Source organism: Sturnira hondurensis, unplaced genomic scaffold (assembly GCF_014824575.4).
Source record: "Sturnira hondurensis isolate 20B ecotype Veracruz unplaced genomic scaffold, ASM1482457v3 Scaffold0002597, whole genome shotgun sequence".
NCBI classification, from domain to species: domain Eukaryota; kingdom Metazoa; phylum Chordata; class Mammalia; order Chiroptera; family Phyllostomidae; genus Sturnira; species Sturnira hondurensis.
In genome coordinates this window covers 7,104,703-7,119,940 of record NW_028075228.1, presented here as the reverse complement: position 1 = coordinate 7,119,940, position 15,238 = coordinate 7,104,703, and the positions used below count along the sequence as shown (strand labels likewise).

Here is a 15,238-nt window from a genome sequence, read left to right as displayed (position 1 = left end):
TCTAAACTTAAGCCACCAAGGCCACTGGTCTTTAAACTGGGCCAGTCCTATCCCTAGCAGTCTTCCAGAGCTTTCCATGGAATACATAGACTCAAATAGTTTTAGGGGATCAATTTTCATATCTTCACCTTCCTATTATAAATTTTCTTAATCATCTGCTTGAGAAAGTGCCCTTTTCTCTCTCAAAAAAGAAAATATATCTTTCTGCATCTTCAGTCTTACTGTAGAGCATGACTCACAGTGTGAAATCCAAAATATGGGTGTTTAGACAGTAAGGGCTTCTTAACAGCAGGGTGCAAATCCTTTTGCAAGTCTGGTGGCTCCCAATTCTTTGCTTTCAACAAACTTGAAGGAACACCCAGGATTTCTGAATATTTTAGCGTGTGATTCTGAAGCATTGAAGAATTCAGTTATCCTGCTATTACAAACGCCTTCTGCTCCCATCTACTTATCCATGTGAACAAGGACTATCAACACTTTCACACAGAAAATTGAAAGGGAGAGTAGAATTGATGCTGTACCATGGCCATTCTCACAAAAATAATATTAACCGCTGATAGGAGAAATAATTGGGCCAGGGAAGCCTTCCTCATCTCATTGAGTGATACATTGTCAATTAAATTTGACTATGGTTAATAATTTATTAAAATTTGTACTATATTTGCTTATTGATTAAGTTCAGTCCAGGAGAAAAGATTTAAATACATAGAGCCTTATAAGATCACATTTTGTTACAGATCTACAACTATGCAATAAAAAGGCCCAAAACAATTAAGCTAAAATTTCGAGGAAGAAGTAAATTAAAAATACAAGTTCAAGGTGTAAAAGGAAAACCGTGGCACTTCCTGTGATGAAAAATCACTTTCTTCACACATTTTCTGAAAGGACGATGGCGTCTGTCAATGAGCGCTGGGTGCAGAGCCTCCCAGCCAAGTTCAAAACCGAGCGTAGCGGTTTTATTTAAAGATGCAGTATCAAAAATATGCCAGCACTTTTATCCTGTGCAACCATTTACAAGAAAATTTTTAGGCAAAAATTAAAAAATTTACGTCAGAGGTGTCTGAGCATAAAGTTTTACTTGTCTCATCGAGGGCCACTGAATGATGAGCTGCATTGGGAGCAAGAACGGCTGAAAGGGGCTGCAGTGATTTTAACTCCTACAAGGACTGTGACTTAAACTTTCATCTTGTGTGACATTGAACTTTTTGGAGGCAACCCTAGAAGTCATATTCTAGCCAATAAAAAGTTAATAATTAGATTAGGACATATGCAGAATTACAAAATTGGCATGGGAAAAATACTCAATGATTTGTCTCAGGTTTTTAATTTTCAAAATATTTTTATCTTTAAGAGCCAGATTCCTGTCTCTCAGAAATTTCCACACCTTTTCATTAGGCTTTAAAAAGCTGCATTTGTAAACTTGTGTTTCATTATTAAAGCTTAATTTATTTTTTATATAAATAGTGTGTGCTTCTGTGTACATAGAGAATAATGTGTATGAGTCACACAAATGTTGGCTATTGTTAATGTGAAAATTAAAGGGCTGTATCGCATTTTTAAAAATAAAAATTTGATCTAAATGAATGCAACAATCTGTCCAGAACTATTTTTTAGAAGCTATTCATTCGTTGCTCCCACGTAAAACAATAAAGAAATACTTCAGCCATGAGGTAGGTATAGTTATAATTCTTTTTTAAAATGTGTTTTTCTATCCTGTCAGTTCCAACTAGAGGTATCAGATCATCACCTGACCATAGTGAACCTGTAAGGCCTGCCCCTCCTTCCAGCTGAGTTTGGGGTATTCTTCCTTACTAGTGAGTGAATCTTGCTCAGTTTTTAGGTCTGTGGCATAGGTTTGTAGGGTCAACAGACTGCTATTCTGAAGAAGCCGTCTCTGTGATTCTTTGAGCTGGTGGGTATTTGTGATAGTCAGACTGTCCTCCTCCCTTCCATCATCTTCCCACCCATCCTGGTCTTAAACTCTAAACTCAGCAGGCACGCCCAGTACCGGAGTGTGGTGGTCAGTTCCTCTTCCGTCAACTGACAGGTTAAGCTAAATGGGTTCCCTGTTGCTTGAAGGAGCATCCATGAAAAGAACTTTATTCTGAGTGGATATTCATTGATGCTTGAAAAAGAGGAAGATTTGGGTCTGTTGCTTTGCTTTTCTTATTAAATACCAAAAGGAAAAAGGAGCCAAGGGGTTGTGCTAGGAGGATCTCTGAGGTAAGGGAGCATGTGTAAGGATTGGGAGCAGCGGACTGGGGAATCATTGCTAATTGCCACCAAGAAGTGTATCTACACTTCCTTAGTTATTAAAAAAATGTGTTTTTCTATCCTGTTACACTTTTCTGTGGGTTACAAGTCTATCTTACTTTCATCAAAAACTCATGTAACGTAGAAACCCAAGTTTACAAAATTATTACATGACTCCTGTTTAATTCATCACTGAACTGTCAGTCACTATGTTTTCTTGCCAATGATCCCCAGCGCACAGGAAGCCGTGGTGTTACTGGGACTGTCCCACCCCCAGCCCTCAGCCGCAAATGACTGGGTTAGTCACCCTGGTCCAGAAATTTAAAATAGCCTATGATAAAGCCCTGCATTAGAAGATGAACAGCAAATGGTGAAAAGCAAAGAAGGAATTAGAACTACTAAAAGACCATGTTCAAATGGGTAAAATCATAACTCATAAAGATATCAAAGAAACACATACCAAAAAGTGTGTGTAACTCACTAATTAACAAAGGAACCAATACAATGTTACGACCAATTTAAAGATGAATTCAAAGAACAGTAGTATTTAGGCTCTCAACTGTCAACATTGTCTGATTCTGTGCCTTTCATTGTGAGTCATTCAGATGATTCTCACTCACAGAAATACAGATTGTGTCTAGTGGAGATTCAGATGACCATTGCTCCAGGACACTGACCAGTAGTGCCAGTTTTGTATCTACTAAGCAAATTATACTTTAGCATCACTGATGGACAGGAAATCAGAATCCTAACTTACACCACCCACAAAAATCAAGTCCAGATTTTAGAGCAAGATGTAAGAGAGCCCTGGCCATGGTGGTTCACTGGTTGGAGACACACGCAGAAGGCGACTGATTGAAGTTTCTCTCTCACACCAATGTTTCTCTCTCCCCCTTACTCTCTCTTTAAAAAAGAAAAGAAAAAAATCAATAAGCGTATTCTCAGGTGAGGGTAAAAAATGTAAAAGATGAAATAATAACATTCCTAGAAGATATTCACAACCTTGGAGTAGGGAAAACTTGCTTAAACAAAGGAGGACTGCTAAATTAGCTGCCGCCGTAGTTCACAGCTGGTGTTTATCAAAAGATACAATTAGAAGAGTGAAAAGGCAAGCAAGCCAAAGGGTAGAAGAGGATATTGGCAATAATGTATCTGACAAAGAGCCTCAATCAAATATGATTGCATCCCTCCAAGTCAATAAAAACAATCCATTAGAAAAAATTAGGCATATCTCATGAATAAACACCTCACAAGAGTATATCCAAATGACTGTAAACTAATGAAAATATGCTCATTCATTCAAAAGAGAAATGCAAATTAAAACTACAAGATACCACTACACACTTATTAGAGTGGTAAAAAGTAAAAAGCCTAATACTACTACCAACTGTTGACAAGACTATAGAGCAACTGGTGTGCTGGTTGTGTAAATTGGTACAAAACTACACTGTAAAGGTGTTTGACACTCTACTGAAGTTAACTGTATGCATCCTGTACAGTCCAGCGACTCCACTTCTAATTGTATACCTACTAGGAATGCACAATGTGCACAACACAACAAGACATGCACCGGAGTGTCCACAGTCTTGTTATTCACAATAGGCAAAAACAAAGAGTCCTACTGTCCGTGTCCTGCAGAATGGGTGGACTGTGTGTTTTTACAATGGAGCATACACAGCAGTGACAAATGACTGAGCTATACCAACTTGTAACAACATGGACAGATCTCAGAAGCATAAGTTTGAGTGAAAGAAGCTAGACACACAAATGTACCAAAGGAAAAAATGGGACAATATAAATTATCCAAAGGGCGCAGGGAAACACGGGATATTTGCAAGATGGACTAGTATAAGGAAGTGAAATGGTATGGAACCCGGCAGATATAGAGATCATGGATACACTTAAATCGTTGAAAAGTAAGATACAGAACAATGGGTACCCAGCGATGCCTCTTAAACGCATTTTAGGAAACTACGTGCAAAACAATATTTCTTGTGACGGACAGATAGGCAAAAGTATAAAAATGGACTAACAGGAACACTTGGTAAAGACTGAATCAGTGGAGAAGGTTGGTAAAGGCAATGCGACTGAGGCAGGGAAAGGTAGTTGGCGCTCTGTTCCATGTCTTACGTCTTTTAAAAATATTTTTTGGGAGCGTCACTGTGCCTGGCACAAATGTAAAAGCAGGTCTGCTCTACCAAAAATGGATTTAGGCACATTCAAGCTTTCTGTTTCCTAGGTGAAACCTAAACAGAAGAATAAAAAATAACGAAATATAAATAAGGGAGCGGCAGAGGTAGGAGGCGGGGAATCAGAGAGACTGATTTAGACTAAAAGAAAGTACATGGTGTGAGTGCCTAGCAATTCTGGGTAGTGAGAAAATGCTGTTACATTTTTATCTTTCCTAGTTTTTCAATTTTGTTTTCAAATAAAGGGGAGGAAGGAAAAATAAAGCTATAAAAAAAGATGTACCAGGTAAATTCTAATAAATATAAAGCTGGTATAGCATTGTTAATATCAGATAAAATACAATGCAAGGTAGGTACCACTAAGAAAGGCAATATTTTACGTCAATAGCAAGGACCTTGCACCAACAAACTGTAACAGACACAAATGTTTGTGCTCCTCACAGCAAAGTTTTAAAATTATATTGGGGAAGCAAATCAACAAGTTCACAATTACAGTCAGAGATCAAGAGTCATCTCTCAGAAAACCATAGTTTGAGGAGGCTGAAATGTAAAAAAAGGGAAGTGGAGCCACCTTAAAATGGAGTGGAAGCTGCCATCCCAGAGGCACTGCCTGGCAGGCATCGGATGTCTCAAACCTTTGGAATGTTAACACGGGGTGAATAACCTTTGCACTGGGCCTCATTGTGTCCCATTGTGTCCTCATTGTGTTTGCAAAGGTAACAAGGAAGAAATATTGTGACTACTGGACTGATGGTTGCCCTACTGAAAATTAAACACATTATTTAGAATGAACATCATTATGTCAGCTTATAGAAAAATGCCTTCCTTCTATTGATGTGGCTGCTCCCCTTCTGTTTCTCATACATCCCTCTTGCCTTTGTTTCCCGATGGGAAAGCTCTTAGAGTTTCTGCCTGAGTCAGTGCTTCCCAAATAACTAGTTTGGTTTTTTTTTTTAATCACAAATAAATGCTTGTTACCTCTCACTCTCGCCTTTTACTTTTAGGTTAATGTATCATAAGGACATAGAGACTCTAATATGTCACAGGTTTGATCAAATGCACACATAAGGTCCTACTAACACACACTGATTTTTGGTTCGGTCCTACTAACACACAGCACCTTGACGAGTATTGGCTGTCCACCAAACCACAGGGCCGCGGCTGGGGGCAGGACTATTTTAAATGCTCTCATACAAATCTAAATTCACTGCTACAAGGAAGTATCAGACAAAAAGATGTCCCCCTGAAGTGCTTGCACTTGAAAATTTTAAAACCTATTTCTAAAATATTTTTTAGGTTAAAGAGACAGAACACAGCTTTTGCTTAGAAAAAACCAAGAGTTTTTAGTACATTTATTATAAAAACAATAAAAGGTTAAAATAAATGATCTGAAGCGAGGAAACCTCGCTTAACTAAGAAGCGAGGATAAAGCCCTCAAAACTAAAAAGAAAATTTGTATTATAAAAGAAATTCATGAGGCAGAGAACTAAAATCTAATATAATTTACAAAATGTTTCTTTTTTAAAAAAAAAAGCTAATGAAATAAAGAAAAAAATCACAAAGGAACCATACCAGGAGTTTTTAAAAGTGAGTTTTTGTAACTATAGAGTAGATTTAAAAAGAAAAGACTGGCTTAGACAAAGAGGCATTCTATTGAAATGAAAAATGACTAAATATCCAAGAATCACTGGAAATCGGACTAATCCAATTACAACGAAAGAAGCGGAGGTAGAAATAGCAGCCAAAGAAAGATCTGCCCCTGAGGCGGCGCCAGCTCCAGGTGACTTAATGGGCAACTTCTACCGAACACGGAAGAAAAAGGGGGCCGTGTGTAGGTGCATATGTGCTAAAAACACATGCGATGCACCCTCTCAGATTTTTTTTATTTTTGTTTTGTAAATGCTTTATTCACTTTAACTAGTACCCTTAGTAGCTGATCCAATTGAGCTGACAGTTTGGCCCGGTCACCAGGCAAATGAGACCCTTCTGAGACCTCACAAAACAGGGCAGTGTGGGGCCTAGACCTGGTTGCATCCTTTCTTCACTGACCAGTCACCGCAAGCAGCGGAGGACATTCCAAGAGCTTCCCGAGGCTGCTCCACTCCCCGCGAGCGGGGCGATGGAGTTCCAGGGTGTCTGCAGTCCCACGGCCCCCTGGCAGCTGCACGCGGGAGGGCCGCACAGAAATTCCCGGCCTGAACAGTAAGTAGCTCGCAGCGCGGCCCGGGCGGTTGCGGTCTCCAGTTCATGTTTTCTTTACTCAGGAGGAAAATACACACATGTAAAACTGTTACCACCCTCTTAAATTTTTAAGTATACTGTACAGTACTGATAACTATAAGCACAATGTTGTCCAGAGGACACTTTTCGTCTTGCCAGACTGACACTTGATACCCACTGGACGGCTCCCCATTTCCTGCCCGAGTCAGCCTGCTCGGATGAGTGTGGATGCCTCCGACCCTCACTCAGCATCTGTCCTCTGTGGGCAGCCTGTTTCTCTGACAGTGCCCTCAAGTTTCCTTCTCACCGTGGCATGCCCCGGTTTCCTTATTTATGGTTGAATAATATTCTATTGTACATATACAAACTGTGGTTTCTTTATCCATCCCTTGTGTATGGGAACTTAGATTGATTCCGCATTTTTGCTATTGTGGAAAATGCTTCAGAAATCATGAGGATGTGGATATCTGAGATTCTGACTTTGATTCCTTTGGATATTCTTTTGGATAAATGCCCAGAAGTGGGATTGCTGGGTCATGTGGCAGTTTTTTTTAGTTTTTTTTTTTTTTTTTTGTAGAATAACCTCATCATGGCCGCATCATTGTATTGGGTTGGCGAAAAAGATCGTTCAGTTTTTTTCTGGATGATGGCTCTAGTAGTGCTTAGTTGTCTTAACTCCATTGGACACAATTTTGTTAGATTGTATTGTGACAGCTGTCTAATCAGTATGCATTTACCAAAATTGGTGAATTTTTGTGCAGCCATTTGAATATTGAAGATGGAAGAAAATATGCAACATTTTCAGCATATAATGCTTTATTATTTCAAGAAAGGTAAAAATACAACTGAAACACATAAGCAAAAGATTTGTACAGTGTATGGAGAAGGTGCAAAAACTCAAGACAAAGACCCAGCTCAAGGTCTCCTCTGGGAAGCAGCCCATGCCATTTCCTTTTCTCTCTTTCTCTCTCACATCTTCCCCCACAGGCAGGCATCTCCTAAACTCTAACGGACCCCACAAAACTTGCAACCAGGGAGGCAATGGACAGTGGCAGCTTGTCCCAGGCTGATCCCCTGAACCTGTCTCCGAGACCCCTCTTCTCTGACCTCCCAGTGAGCTCAGGCAGCCCCGCCCAGTCTCTCCTGTCGCTTCCTCCATGCTGAGCCCTTCCATGTGTTCACTGCCCCAGCTGTAATAAACGTGCCCTCACAGCCACCTGGACTCACATTGTGAAATCTCTCCTACACGAAGTCAAGAACCCACACACCCCAGCTGAACCTGGGCAGCCCCGCTCAGGGCCAGGCCCCTGCCCAGTAACAGTTTTCCTCCTCAGACTGGCAAACATTTCAATGTGAGAAAGTTCTGGCAGTGGTGTGAGGACCTAGGAACTGTGATGGAAGAGTTCATTTGTACATCAATTTGTACATGTGTTCATTTGTACATCAATTTGTACATTCAATTTGTACATTCCGGTGGAACAGCCACTTTAGAAAGCAAATAAACCAAGTGGCAAACCCAACCCCCACCTCCCTCACTCCCTTTCAGAGGTGGTCTAGGGGTAGCGCTGGGTCTCAGTTCTGGCCAATGGGTATAAGAAGAAATCACTGAGTGGGCTTTCAGGAAAGCTCTTTAGAAGCAGTAGAAGCAGCTGGCATTCCCTTTGACCTTGCTTCTCCTCTCTTCTGGCCTGGAACGATGCCTAGAAGTGCAGCCGCCTTCTCAGGACCATGGGGTGAGAACTGTTAAAGTGAAAGAATGTGGAAAGATGAGTCCTCGTCCCTGATATCACTGTCCCACATCGGCTGACTTGTGGACCTTTTGTTACATGAAAACAAAGCAACCTGTTTCTTTAAGCTACGCCGAGGTAATTTTTTAAATGCCTAGCCAAATAAATGCATGTTTGATACAGTAGAACCTGTGAAAATCCCAGCTCCACTTCTGGGCGTCTACCATTAAGACTCATTCGGAGCTGGATTGAAGAGCTTTCGTGGCTGTGCTGTTTGGTGAAGTGGCAAGCTAGATAAAGTGAGTAAAGACCACTAAGGAAGCGGCTAACTCAATGGCGGTGTATTTCCATTACAGAGTACTGTGCAGCTGGTAAAAAAGAGTTGGGTATACATTTATCCTAATGAAAACACATTCTGTGCCATTGTATCAAAAAGTATCACCCTCCCAGAGGTCCTGTGTTTTACAAAGGCATGATGTAGGCTGGGAACCACCATGGTCACAGACTGAGGCTTCTCCCTTGGAGCCAGGCTGCAGCCCAGGGTGTGTGCCCAGGCTGGGGAGCAGAAAGAGCAAACTCGCAGTCTCCAGTTCACCGGAGAGTGAACTTGGTAGTTTGGCAGGAGGTGGGAGAAGGAAGGGTACCGTCACCAGAGGCAGGCGTAGAACTGGAGTTAGGGAAGTTCTGAGGTGCACAGAGAACAAGAGTGCTTCCCACACCCAGGGGGCTGCAGGCTTTTAGAGCAGCCTGGGGTGGGGGCTGGGCCAGCAGTTTCACCTGCTCTGAACACTTCTGTTCCTAAGGACTGGCCCCACCCGGGCATGTCTTATTGTTTGCAAGGCTCAGGAGGAATGACTAGAACAAGCAGCACAATATCAAAACAGTGCACTATTCGAGGCTATTATTGACTGCTGCTAACACAGTGATAGCCAATTACGAGGAGAATTTCCTGTACTCGGGCTTTCTAGGTTTTGAGAAAAAGAAAAGTAAAACATTTATGATGTATTTTACAAATACTTTTGAACATGTTTCTATATTTACTGAAATAGTGAGTTCCATTTGAATTCATTGAAATGGTTTCCTTTTTGCTTGAATACTACAGTATTCTGTGAAAGAGTTTATTTTTACTGCATTCACAAGGTTGATGTTGGAATCCTTTCAAGAGTACCATTGTGCTGCCTAATTTGTACTAATATTTACTGAAATATTCATTTTTCCACATGCACAATGGCTACTGGCAGAGGAGTTTATTCAAATGTATCATGATCGTTTTGTTCGTGGCTTTAACAATTTTGACTGATATTTGCTTTATTTTGCATGCACTATAGAGGAGTTCCTTCAAATATACTTTATATCGTGACTTTTTCTTAGTTACCAGCATTCAGTGAGCTAGGTGCTAGCATTTGCTTTCATGCTGCCACACAATTACCCTCTTTTCCAGCAGCCCATGTGCTTTGCTGTGTGAAAGGGTCACTGACAAACTCCTATACACAATATTTTCTTTAGCTAGGTAATTCCATACTACTATTTCCGTGTTGGTAGAATGTTGCTGGCACACTCAGAATTTAGGATTTCCTACTGGACTCTACTATACACGTACAAAATGGCATTTCCCCCTCTAACCCACTTCATAATAACTTCTGACACATATATTATAAAAATGCTAATTGTTTTGGTAATTGTAATAGTACACATATATGGTGACCATAGAACTTATGGAAATGGGGTACATTTAAGAGTGAGAGGGGACACTTAAAAATAAGGATGGGACTGCAAGCATAAAGTTGGAACAGTCCTGGGCAAACTGGGACACGTAGTCACCACATTTATATACCTTCATACCTGTGTCAGCAAATAAAGAATACTAATATACTAATATCTACCTATATAATAATATCAGTGGATCATTATGGTGTACAATTTAGTGAGAAACACAAGTAGCAGAAGGAAATGTGGGGTGGGAGACAATAGTATGGGACAAATGAGCACTCCAGCCCTATTTTCTACACAAATTTGTACACAAACAGAATTTGGGGCATGTTGGTGAAATGATTCTTTGCCCTTATCTGGAGTGTTATAACTTGGTACAACAAAAATGTATCAGTGCATTACTTGTATAGTTATTTTTACACTAAAGAAAAGTATTTTGAGTGGATAGAATTAAGAGCTTGACCGATATTTGAGTTGGCTTTTCAGCCCAGTGTGGTTTAAAACCAGCACATACCATGGTGAATGTTTAAATGCATCAAAATTTGAAGTAGAGTGGCAAAGATGACCATTTTGTCCTCTATCATGGAGTAATCTACTCTGCAACTTCAAAAAACCCCTCCCATTTTCAGATTAGAGCTCAAATCGAGGTATTTAAAACCACAGTAAACGAACAAGCACTTGTTACAGAGCAGTGAATCAATGAAACGTTTTCCTTGCTACCCCCACTATGTAAACAACCACTTCTCATTCAAACTCCGTCCGACATTGCCACTTACCCCTGACATTCCACTTGAATACTTTCAACTCAGCTAGCATTTCTTCTTGTGCACACCAGCTTCCCCTCCAAATCCTTCAGCCTCTCCCAGCAGAACCACCATTAATTAAGAATCTATTGGACTGGCCAAATAGTTTTAGGTGTTTTTTTTTGGGGGGGGGGGGACAATGGCTCTAGTAGTGCTTAGTTGTCTTTAACTTCATTGAAAACAATTTTGTTAGATTGTATTGTGGCAGCCACTATATCAGCATGCATTTAAAGAAAAACTTATCCAAGTTGGTGAATTTTTGTGCAGCCATTTTAACATTGAAGATGGAAGAAAATATGCAACATTTTCAGTGTATTGTATTTTATTATTTCAAGAAAGGTAAAAACTCAACTGTAACACAGAAAGAAAAAATCATTTATGCAGTTTATAAAGAAGGTTCTGTGACTGATTTAATGTGTCAAAAGCAGTTTGCAAAGTTTCTTGGTACTATTGATATTTCAGCCAAACAATTCTTTGCTGTGGGGCTGACTTATACATTGGAAGATGTTTAGCAGCACCCCTGGTCACTACCCACTAGAAGCTATCAGTGGGAGATAGCCAACACTCAAAATATCAAAATCAATGAATTCATTGGTGAAAACACAAAGTATGTCTTTTATTTTATGGAAAAAATGTAAGGGACTTTTTGGCCAACCCGACAGGTGCATTAGTTCTTTGCAGGGTCCAAAATGGCCTCCATGACATTCATCCACACAAGCCCCCTGTGAGAGGAGCAGGGGATGCATTATCTCCACTCCACAGTTGAGGGGCAGATTTGCCCAAAGTCAGCTGCAAATGAGAGATGGGTCCTGCGGAAGGTAGCACAAGCAAGAGTATGCATCATTTGAGCTTTGAGGAGCCATGATCGCCCACTGCCAAAGAAATCTTTTCCATGTGGGCCAAAGGTCTAAGGTGTCTCCAGTGCTTAGAGAAACTTCTCAAGTACTTTGGAAAAGTCTATCTTTGTGTGGGAGAGTTCAAACACCTAAGGGTATCTCTACAAGTCGGACTTTGCATTTTTATTACTCTGGCATATTTTTTTATTAAGCCCTTGCTCCATGCCCAGAGTGATGCAAGAGGCTGCAGAGGAGGCAAGTATCAATCAGCTGAATAATACATGAGCCCTGCTCTAAAAAAACTGCTTTAGAATGCCAACTTGGGGAGAGAAGCTTAGGACATGTGTAATATGACCAACGTTGGTGTACAATCAGGCACAAAAGCAAATCCACTGTTCTTGGAAGATGCCCTAAGGGTTATTAGGGCTAACATGCATAGTCCTTACTTTAAATAAGTTGAATTTTAGTAGCTTAACACATACATATTCACATGGTAAAATAATGTTTTGCTTTTTGATGTAACTTATGACTTTACGTGGCAAAAGTTACTATGTACAATTACTTGTTTTTTGCAGCAAATAAAATAAAATAGTTTATTTTAGTTGCAAATGCAGTTTGGGTCATGTTTGGCCTTGAATAGTGTCATGCTAAAAAGATAAAGCCACTTCAGAGATGGCAGTTAACAGTTTGGTGTCTGGACTCAGTGGACCTGGCTCAAATCCAAGCTTTGTCACTTCCTAGCCAAGTGACTTGGGTGATCTTGAGCAAGATGCTCCACGTGCCCAAACCACCCTTTCCTCACATGTAGACTGGAAAGGCCTATGCCCACTTCTTAAAGTCACTGAGAGAACCAAATAAGCCTAAGAAATAGCCTTACGCATAGTATGCAAACACTCGACAAGTAGTAGCAAGTAACTCTTAAGAATGAGTGTCCTTGACCAATTTAGTCAACAAGGGTGACAAATTAATATCAATCACTATCCCAGGGTAGAACATATCCAGAAGCAAAATCTCAGTGATAAGTACTTGACCACAGCTCAGTGGGGGTGTTGTAATTGCCTCAGCAACACAGCAAATCATTCCTCTTTAAAGCTGGAGAGCATTTCAGCCCCATATTCAATAGCAGCTCTCAGGGATGGTGAGGAGTACAAGAGGACTCATCTTCAAAACAAAATCTAAAAATACAGGGGCAGCAGTCTCACTTCCTCCCTTAGCAACATTTTGTGGTGGCAAGACCTGCACATGAAGGGGAGTGTGGGGGCTGTGCGGGGGCGTGTCCTCTGTGACCGGGTGGTGCCTGTGTGGCCTTGGTCTGGATTCCAGATGACCAACGGACTTCAAAGGGAGAACATAAGATGAGTTAATTTTAAGATGAAAACCATGTGAAGCATATGGGCAAACTTTGGAGGGCAAGTACACAGATCTGAACTCTAATATTGGAACTGGCTTAAGGGAGTCAGAAATAAAAATGAAACCAACAACAGCCAGAGTCTCCTTGCAGGGAAAACACCCTTGTACTGACACTAGCAACCGAGGAGCAAGCAATGCCAGAGTGCACCCTTCAAACCCAGTACCTCCAAAAGTCCAGTCGCCTGGGTGCTGCTCCACTGTGATCAACAGTGGTAGACCCAGTGGTCAACCGGTTTTCCTAAAAATGAGTGGTGAGCTGGAACAGCCCAAGGACACACAGGACCAAGCTCAAAATGAACTGAGGGCCCGGAGTTCTACACCTGACAGGCAGACAAATCCTACTCCCCTGCCAAGACTTCCTGACAGTCCCACTGCGAGAAGCTGTGGGGGGACAGCCAAGCACTCATTGCCACACCAAGACACAGTGTTTGAGAAGAAGAAAACTCCACATTCTCCTACTACCCAGCCTGTAATGGTTAATGTAAAACTTACCAGAAATTTGTGTTTCAGCTATTTTCTCTCCCCCTTCCCCTTGCTTCACAGGACTGATGGCGTCACACTGTTCAGAAGTGGCCGCCTCTGAAAAATCCCCTTCTAGAACATGGAGGCACTTGAGAAATGTTTGTGTGTCTTTAAACAATTTGGGGAAATAAGAACCTAGAGATTTAAAACCATGACTTGCACATGTAAAGTTCCAGCAAAATGTAAAAGCAGAATACACAACACTTCACTTTGAGCAGAGCAACTGAGAGCCACTCTATACCAGTTTTACCAATGAGACTGTGGATTTTGTGATTAAACTTCTAGGTCAGAACTCAAATGAGGTAAATTTTGCCTTTGAAGAGCTTATTTGCTAAGAAAACTTATTCGTTATGAGAGGATCAAATAATAGAAATCAGTACAAGTAGTTTATATATTTAGCCATCAAGTTTGGGGCTCTGTATTACTTGAATGAACCTTAAACAAATGTGGTTTTAATCCACGTTTGAATGGTTGTTAATCCTGTAGGTAATCTTACTGAGGACTGTACAAGCATGAAGGTGTGAGATCAAATTTTAGGTTTAAACTGTTTGAAGTATTATAAACATTCAACTCAAAACTACATTGTATAAGGACATTGGTTATGATGAGACTCACTGCATTATTTTTTTGTTGTCAAATTTATTAAATCCCCATTCAACAAGCACATGCTGAAAGAGGAGAGTTGTTGGTGTTAATGGGGGAATGTGTTCCTGCATTGTATTTGGGCCATTTGTAATGCACTCTTGATGTTAATGTGCCTTGAAAAAAAATTTAAAAATATGTATTGGTACAGAAGTATTTCACTTTTCGATCTGTAATAGATGCCCCTGGAGGACTGGGGAAAAAGATATCTAGAATATTTGCCAGGATTAAATCATCCGTATTAGTAATGCAGACTACTTCCTTATTGTTTAACCCTGCCTGAGGATATATTTTCATTGCTTTTAGAGACAGAAGAAGGCAGAGAGGGTTTAGAGAGAAAAACATCAATGGGAGAGAGAAACATCTACTGGTTGTGTTTCATACATGCCCTATATGGGAGTGACCCCACAACCTAGGCATGTGCCCTGACCGGACTTGAACCTGTGACTTTCAGTCTGCAAGATGAGGAATAACCAACTGAGCCACGCTGGCCAGGGTGTAATGCAGAATTTTTAACCAGCTCTGTTAAACATTGCAAATTACTGCAGATTAACCCCTTGTTGGCAGACACTTGCCCAGGTCCCTTTGCTATAGACCATTTCTTTGTGGAGAGCTAGATTTTGCCTCAGTCATAATTGCTTCAGTTCAAAGACAAAAGTATCTTTCTTGGTACATGAGACCTAGCATACAGAAGGGTAACATCATATGAAATTACCCAACCTAGAGATGCTGTGGTCTGGTTGATTCTATTTCAGGTAAGATTGTTAATAGTGAACAGCTATTTGGAATTAAAAGATCAGGTAACCAGGCTCACCTGGGTGCATCTCAAAGGTGCCCTTTGGCTAAAGGAAACAGGTTCCAGGCAGGGCTGGAGAAATCAGCACTGAGATGTGGCTCTGCTTGTCAGTCAACAAATAGCAAATGGG

At 40.7% G+C, this 15,238-nt stretch overlaps 1 pseudogene; it reads left to right on the top strand.

Moving 5' to 3' along the window:
• Positions 1 to 889: 889 nt before the first annotated feature.
• Positions 890 to 13,697, top strand: LOC118983044 (pre-mRNA-splicing regulator WTAP-like; annotated as a pseudogene).
• The last annotated feature ends 1,541 nt before the right edge of the window (positions 13,698 to 15,238 follow it).